General features: G+C 38.1%; 1 long non-coding RNA gene across 1 annotated transcript; it reads right to left on the bottom strand.

Moving 5' to 3' along the window:
- Window positions 1-758: 758 nt before the first annotated feature.
- On the bottom strand, window positions 759-2794 carry LOC107836618 (uncharacterized). Its single transcript, XR_001662564.1, has 3 exons — window positions 2738-2794; window positions 1598-1705; window positions 759-1468 (listed from the first exon to the last, which is right to left on the bottom strand). It is a non-coding gene; the product is annotated as an uncharacterized LOC107836618 (long non-coding RNA).
- Between the last annotated feature and the right edge of the window lie 4152 nt (window positions 2795-6946).

Consider the following 6946-nt stretch of genomic DNA (forward strand, 5'->3'; position numbering starts at 1 on the left):
AGAGTGTTGAAACTTTCTTGATTTCGTTTAGCCTTAAGTGAAGTCTGAACAACTTTCACAGCAGTCCTCATTCCAGCAATGGTTTCCTCTGGAAAGAGATGCTCAGGCATTCAAGCTCATCAATCACAGGTGAGGCAAGGATGAGACCCAAAACTGTTTTACCTTTCCTAAACTGCCCCAGCAGTCCATTAGCAGTGGATGCTGTGTTTGAGGCACCAGAAGCCATCTCCTGCAAGCTAGCCAGCACTGACCCATACTGTGACAAAACATCTCTGATTGCTTTGCTCCGTACTGCCCATCTTGTGGGGCAGAGGGGTTTTATTGCAGTGCACGATGGATTCTCTGTATGTGCTGTTGCTGCATGGATTGCCTTAAACTTCCCTGACTGAGAGAAAAGAACTCCAAGCTGGTTCACTCAATCCAATGCGTCTCTGATCAGAACTGAGGCTAAGCAAGCTTTCTGTGCAATTAAATTAGTGCAGTGTGCTCCACAATGAACAAAAAGAGCCAGTGGCTGCTCTTGCTTTATCAGTGCCTGTGCACCTGCATGCTTCCCAGACATATTGGCTGCTCCATCATAAGTTTGACCTCGTAAACCATGCATTGGTAAGTTTAATTTGAACAGCACATCTTTAACAACAGCAGCAAGGCTTTTTCCTGTTGTTTCAGAAACTGAGTACAAGCCAATAAACTCTTCATGGGGCTTCATGTCACTGTCAATGTAATGCAGACAAATGCTTTCTTGTTCTTTCCCAGAAATGTCCTGTGTTCCATCCATAATAATTGCAAACTCAAAAATTGGTAGGTTTCTGATTGTATCTGCTATTTCACTGACAATACTATTGCTCATAGAACACAAGATTTCATTCTGTATCTGTGGACTTAGGTATTCTTTCTGAGACCTCAGCAACCACTTAGCCAAAAGGGCATCATCTTCTGCCAGATTTTTCAACAGTTGATACAAATTGCTGTCATCATCGTCATGCCCTCTCAAAGCTTGTCCCTGGCGTGCCAAATATTTTATGGAGCTCACAATTTTCTCCAGACAGTGCCTATTGTCACCTTGCTGAGTTGCCAAAGCACTGGATAATTGGGCATTTATAGGATGACTTTCTTGTGCAGTCACAGAAACAGCATGACGATGTGTGTGACTATTTTCATGTGCTTTAAATTTTTCGAATGCTTTTTTCCAATTTTTAAATCCAGAAGTGATAAAGGCGGGTTTGGATTTTGCACCAAATGGTGTGAGTTTGTCCTGATAAATTGCCATGCAATAAAAACACAAAATGCCCTTTTTCACTGCATCATAATGTAGCCAGGGAAATTCCTTGTACCACTTTTCTTGGTAATGTAAAGTTCTGTTGGCTAGAGCTTGAGGGTCTATGAATTTTGGATGTGGCTGATTTGGCTCTGTTCTCTGTCCACTGACTTCAGAGTCTCTCAGCTGTGTGTCCCTAGTCTGAACTCCCTAGAAGGAAAAGTTACAATGTCACTCAATGCCCCTGAACTACACTTACTACAAGCAAAAGATTAAAATTTTCAACTTTTTTTGTGGACTCTCATGAAGTATCTACTGGTATGAGTTACTCTATCTTACCTGTTGCTCCACTCCTGTCTCTCCCTCACTCTGACTTCCTGCCTCTAGCCCGGTTGCACTATCCTCTCCTTTTCCTGTCTCCTTTGTGCTGTCCCTGCATTGTTGCTCCTAAACATATGAGATGGTTTCAGAAATGAGGTACAGCTCTTGAGCCTAATATGGCCAATTTTAAATCAAACAAAACATTTTATTTGTCACATTACAGACTTTACGCGCAGAGTTAATCGCAGAGGCAAATAAAATCAATCGATTAAATCCTTTCAGAGTATTATCTCATGGACTCTGAACTAAAGTCTTTCTGACAGGGAGCTGACAGTGTGTTGAAGAACTATGGACAGGGCGCTTTGAAGCATCTGGTTCAAAAACGCATTCTAAACCTTTGGTAGAAATCCATCTATCCTTCCATTTTCTGTACACCCTTGTCCCTTAGTGGGGTCGGGAGGTGCTGGTGCGGGGTAAACCCTAGACAGGTCGCCAGTCTGTCCAGACCTTTGGTAGAAATGGCGCCTTTAATTCCAGTTTGCAGTACAGAACAGAGAAAACTACAGAGTTGTCAATGTTGTATTAATCTATTTATAGTCTAAAAAGAGGAGCCAGCAGTTTATTTGAGGAAATAAAGGTGCAGAAGTTAATTAGTTGGTTAGCCGCTGCTAAGAATTAAAATTAACTCTCCCTGTGGTTTTAACTAACGATCAGGAGCGCGGCAGGTATAATATCTGTCCATTTCGGCTAAGCAAAACCACGCAAAAAATAAAAAATCCTCGTAAAACGCACGCCCAGACCGGGCTAATTTCAACACAAGGGCAACACAGGTGTTGCCCTTGTGTTGTGTGACTGTTACTCACACTGACGTTACTCTTTTTTAAAAAAGCTGAGTAAGTCCTGCTGCTGTTTCAGCCTTTTAGTTGGTGGTGGCATTGTACTGAAATGAGATATATATATATAAAAAAAAAAAAAGACATTTTGGCTAGCGTAGCAAACGTCTAGAGGAAGTTAGCAGTTAAATATTGGATGAGAGATCATCCCAAGACTAAGATGACTAAACCAAAAAGATTCAGTTTCTATATATGAAAGTGAACTGACAACAAGACGTTATAAATAAGCAATATTCATAGCAGCATTCCCGACAGACCATTTTACCTCATTCACAAGTTTCTGACTTCTGTGTCGCTGTTTCCCTCCCTTCTGAGTGCTCACTCAGCAGTTCAGAGAGGGGAGGGGGAGTACAGTGACGTAACGCGATGCTGCGCCTTCAAAATAAAAGCACGCTAGTTAAAAAAATTTCAAAATCCAATATTTTGCGGTACAGTTTTTTGGGGGGGACATATCCACCTGGCTTCAATATTGGGGGGGACATGNGCCGCTGCTAAGAATTAAAATTAACTCTCCCTGTGGTTTTAACCAACGATCAGGAGCGCGGCAGGTATAATATCTGTCCATTTCGGCGAAGCAAAACCACGCAAAAAATTAAAAATCCTCCTAAAACGCACGCCCAGACCAGGCTAATTTCACTGTAACACCGATGTTACTCTTTTTTTAAAAAAAAGCTGAGTAAGTCCTGCTGCTGTTTCAGCCTTTTAGTTGGTGGTGGCATTGTACTGAAATGAGATATAAAAAAATAAATAAAAAAAAACATTTTGGCTAGTGTAGCAAACGTCTAGAGAAAGTTAGCAATTAAATATTGGATGAGTGATTATCCCAAGACTAAGATGACTAAACCAAAAAGATTCAGTTTCTATATGAAAGTGAACTGACAACAAGACGTTATAAATAAGCAATATTCATAGCAGCATTCCCAACAGACCATTTTACCTCATTCACAAGTTTCTGACTTCTCTGTCGCTGTTTCCCTCCCTTCTGAGTGCTCAAACACTCAGCAGTTCAGAGAGGGGAGGGGGAGTACAGTGACGTAACGCTATGCTGCGCCTTCAAAATAAAAGCACGCTAGTTAAAAAAATGTCAAAATCCAATATTTTGCGGTACAATTTTTTGGGGGGGACATATCCACCTGGCTTCAATATTGGGGGGGACATGTCCCCCCCGCTTTCTACGCCGCTGTCTCCAAACATAAAATAAACATGAAGATAGAAACCTTCAAATGTATTTTACACCCATAATAAATTAATCTCAAAACAAACCTTTCCATATTGATGAAAGAATACTAATCCCTCTTTGAAAATGTTTGAGAACCACAATTTTTTTTCCCTTTCTTTCAAATTCTTGTCAAATCTAAAAAGAAATGCAGTGCTTGTGAACACTAGTATATAATTCTAACTTCAGTTAACATAGATAATGCTGGCAAAAGCTTTGTGATTCATCTCAGTTATATTTTGGGAGTGAAAGACAAGTAATTCACCGTGATTGGATTGGAGATTTGTTGTCCCATGTGTCTCCCGCCCTGACTTAACAGATGTAATACATCAGTGTTTCCTTCTCTTTTTTTCAGGTTAAGATAACATAACCTAACCGTACTGAAGCAAAAAAACAACGGCATAGCAGAGCAGTGAACCTAAACTCAAAGAACAGGAGGGATTTGATACTCAAAGGCAAAGCAAAGAAATGACAAAACAAACTGTATTTTTTTTTTTTTTATTGAAATGCCACTAAAATAGAAACTCCAGATTGGAAAATTGGAAATTCCTAATTTCAACAGTTTATTTGCAACTATGGCAGCTCATATCAGTTTAAACCAGTAGCACACATAATATTATGCAAATTGAGGCCAATGTGTGAAAATATTCCTGTAGTGTTGGAATATATAAGATAAATAACAATGTTATTAGTTAGTGACAGAAAATGAGGTGGAGTCACTTTTTGTTTATTTATTCACATTGTCGGCACCATTACGTGTGGGGCTTTTCTCACATTTGCTGCACTTGAGCCTCGAATTCATCCAATCTTATGGCAGTCTCAGACCTTTTCAAAATCAATTTGAAGGATAAACACTTATTTTCCAAGGAACTATCTTTATCGCTTATTAAGGAATGAAGACGTTGTTTTTACATAGGAGCACAACAGCAGCAGTTATTAACTTCTAAATCCAAAAATTACCATGGGTTTATTGGGTTCAAGAGCAGAAGGAGGGAAGATTTTATGATGTTTAGCGGATAGGCACTGTTCTGGATGACCGAAGAAAGGATTTGCCAAGTAACTATGAATATTAAGCATGTTAGCTCTTTTAATATGGACTTTATCTTCTTGTGCACATTTGATAGAAATATTTTTAAAGTTTCACATTTAAAGTTGTTCTGAAGAGTGTTAAAACCTTGTGCTTATTGCAGCACTTTTTTTGTCCTCAGAATACATGGCCAAACAATGGGAAGAGAAAATGACAAATGAGGCAGAGCCCAGAGTTTTACAGGAATGATTCTTAATTACAAACAAAGCTGCCATTTAGAGTCCATTGTCCTTCCTGAAAGTTTGCAGACCATAGCACATTGTGCAAAATACATCCTTCCTTTCTCTCTTCCTTTGTTTTTTTTTCCCCTCCCATCTTCATGGCAACACTAGCCGAAAAAGCATTTTGAGCCCTTTGTAATTTCCACAGTAATCAGTCTGTTCCCTTTTTTTTTTTTTTTACAATAAAGCTTTAATCAAACATCTCATGCCCTCTTTCAACCAGAAACGCGTTATTCCAACAGAAAAACAAAAAAACTTGCAATTACACCCGAGGGATCTGTCCCTCCTCCTAGCTATACAGCTGCAGAATGGAGGGCAGTCTTCCAAACAAATACTTCTCCTTTCTTCTCCCATACTTCTGCGTTGGAAGAAAAAGGAGCTTCCAGCCGAAACCTTAACAAAATTTGCTTCAAATTAGAAACATTCTGCTAACATTGAGCAAATGTATTGCTGTGTTTCTCTACAGAACGGCCTCAGGAATAACATGGAGAGCTTCTCTCCTTTAACTTTTCACAAATTTGGAGCAAATATAGAGAAATTTTTGTCAAATTGCTCAGAGTATTTTTCTCTCTACGGCTCATGCCACAGATTTTCTTTGCAAGGAGTTATGTTAAGCAAGAATATCGGTTTAGCGAACCATTTTTATAGTAATTTGGCCATTTGCTTTGAATGATTATTCTGCTAAAGCACATAATGATGACCCATCTTCTGCATCCTGGCAATGACCAGTGGATTTTTATTTTTGTTGGTATTTCAAAATGTTGATGATGCGATGTACTAAAACTACCTCCTTGTCACCATTATCCACTTGACAACAAAACCGGTGTAATTTAAATGTCCTCATCTGATTTAACTGATAACTATCCACCTGACTATCTGTCTGCCTGTCTATGGCTCTTGGCTAAAACATGTGAAACCCTATCAACACACTGAAGTACACACTCCAATATTACTACCTCTTTTTGTTTATTCTTCTTCTTCTCAAAGTAAGACTGGATGTGAACATCAATTTCCAAGTTTTACAACAGAATCTGAATTGGTCCAGATGTTGTCTGAGCCTCACTAAACCACTCAATTGTAGCACTTCCTTTATGTTTAATGTTGGTGTCCCTTTGTGAGGTAAACCTCCACCCCTATTGATAAATCTGTTGCAACTTCTAACAGGTTTTTCTTCCGAGATTATCCTGCGTTACTACTATAATTGTGTTGTGAAGTGGGAATGATGTGTTCAGAGTTACATACAAAAGTGTTGTCTTTCAACAACAGAGGAACAGAGGAATCCTGTAACTCTTCTGTTATGGAAAGATTTGTGGAATGCAGAACTAATAATTGTCCAGTTGACATTCTTCTAGCTTAACCATGGATCTCTGCAGCGCCTGCAGAATTACAACAGTAGTCTAAATGCTTTTCTGATTAATAGACACACAGCTCTCGGTAGGTTTGCCCTTATGCCATAATATTTTACTTTCAGAATAATGGATTTAATAGTGCTTCATAAAATGTTAAAAGCTTATAATATTGCTTTATGAACTACCCCTAAGGCACAATGATAGTAAAAAGATATTGGGATGGGAATAATATTGGTAAATTTTGCAATGACAGTATCACTTGTGATGTAAACCTATTTTCTAATTTTTTTCTCATTCTCATTGTTGTCACGTGCAGTCTATGAATGAGCATTGTTTTAAAGTGCCATTCTACCTCTGTTTTAATTGTGCGCTAATTTTTTTTCCATAAAATTCCAAGAAAAGTGAGATTTGTATTTTAAATTTGCAAAAATTAAAAAAAGTTCAGAATTAATCAATTTATTATTATTATTATTATTATTATTATTATTATTATTATTATTATTATTATTATTATCATTATTATTATTATCAATCAAAAATTTGTTTCTCAAAAGCAAAAAGACATAAATAAAGTTATTTATGTTCTTTACAAACTGACAAC

Source organism: Poecilia formosa, unplaced genomic scaffold, assembly GCF_000485575.1.
Source record: "Poecilia formosa unplaced genomic scaffold, Poecilia_formosa-5.1.2 Scaffold70, whole genome shotgun sequence".
Lineage (NCBI taxonomy): Eukaryota > Metazoa > Chordata > Actinopteri > Cyprinodontiformes > Poeciliidae > Poecilia > Poecilia formosa.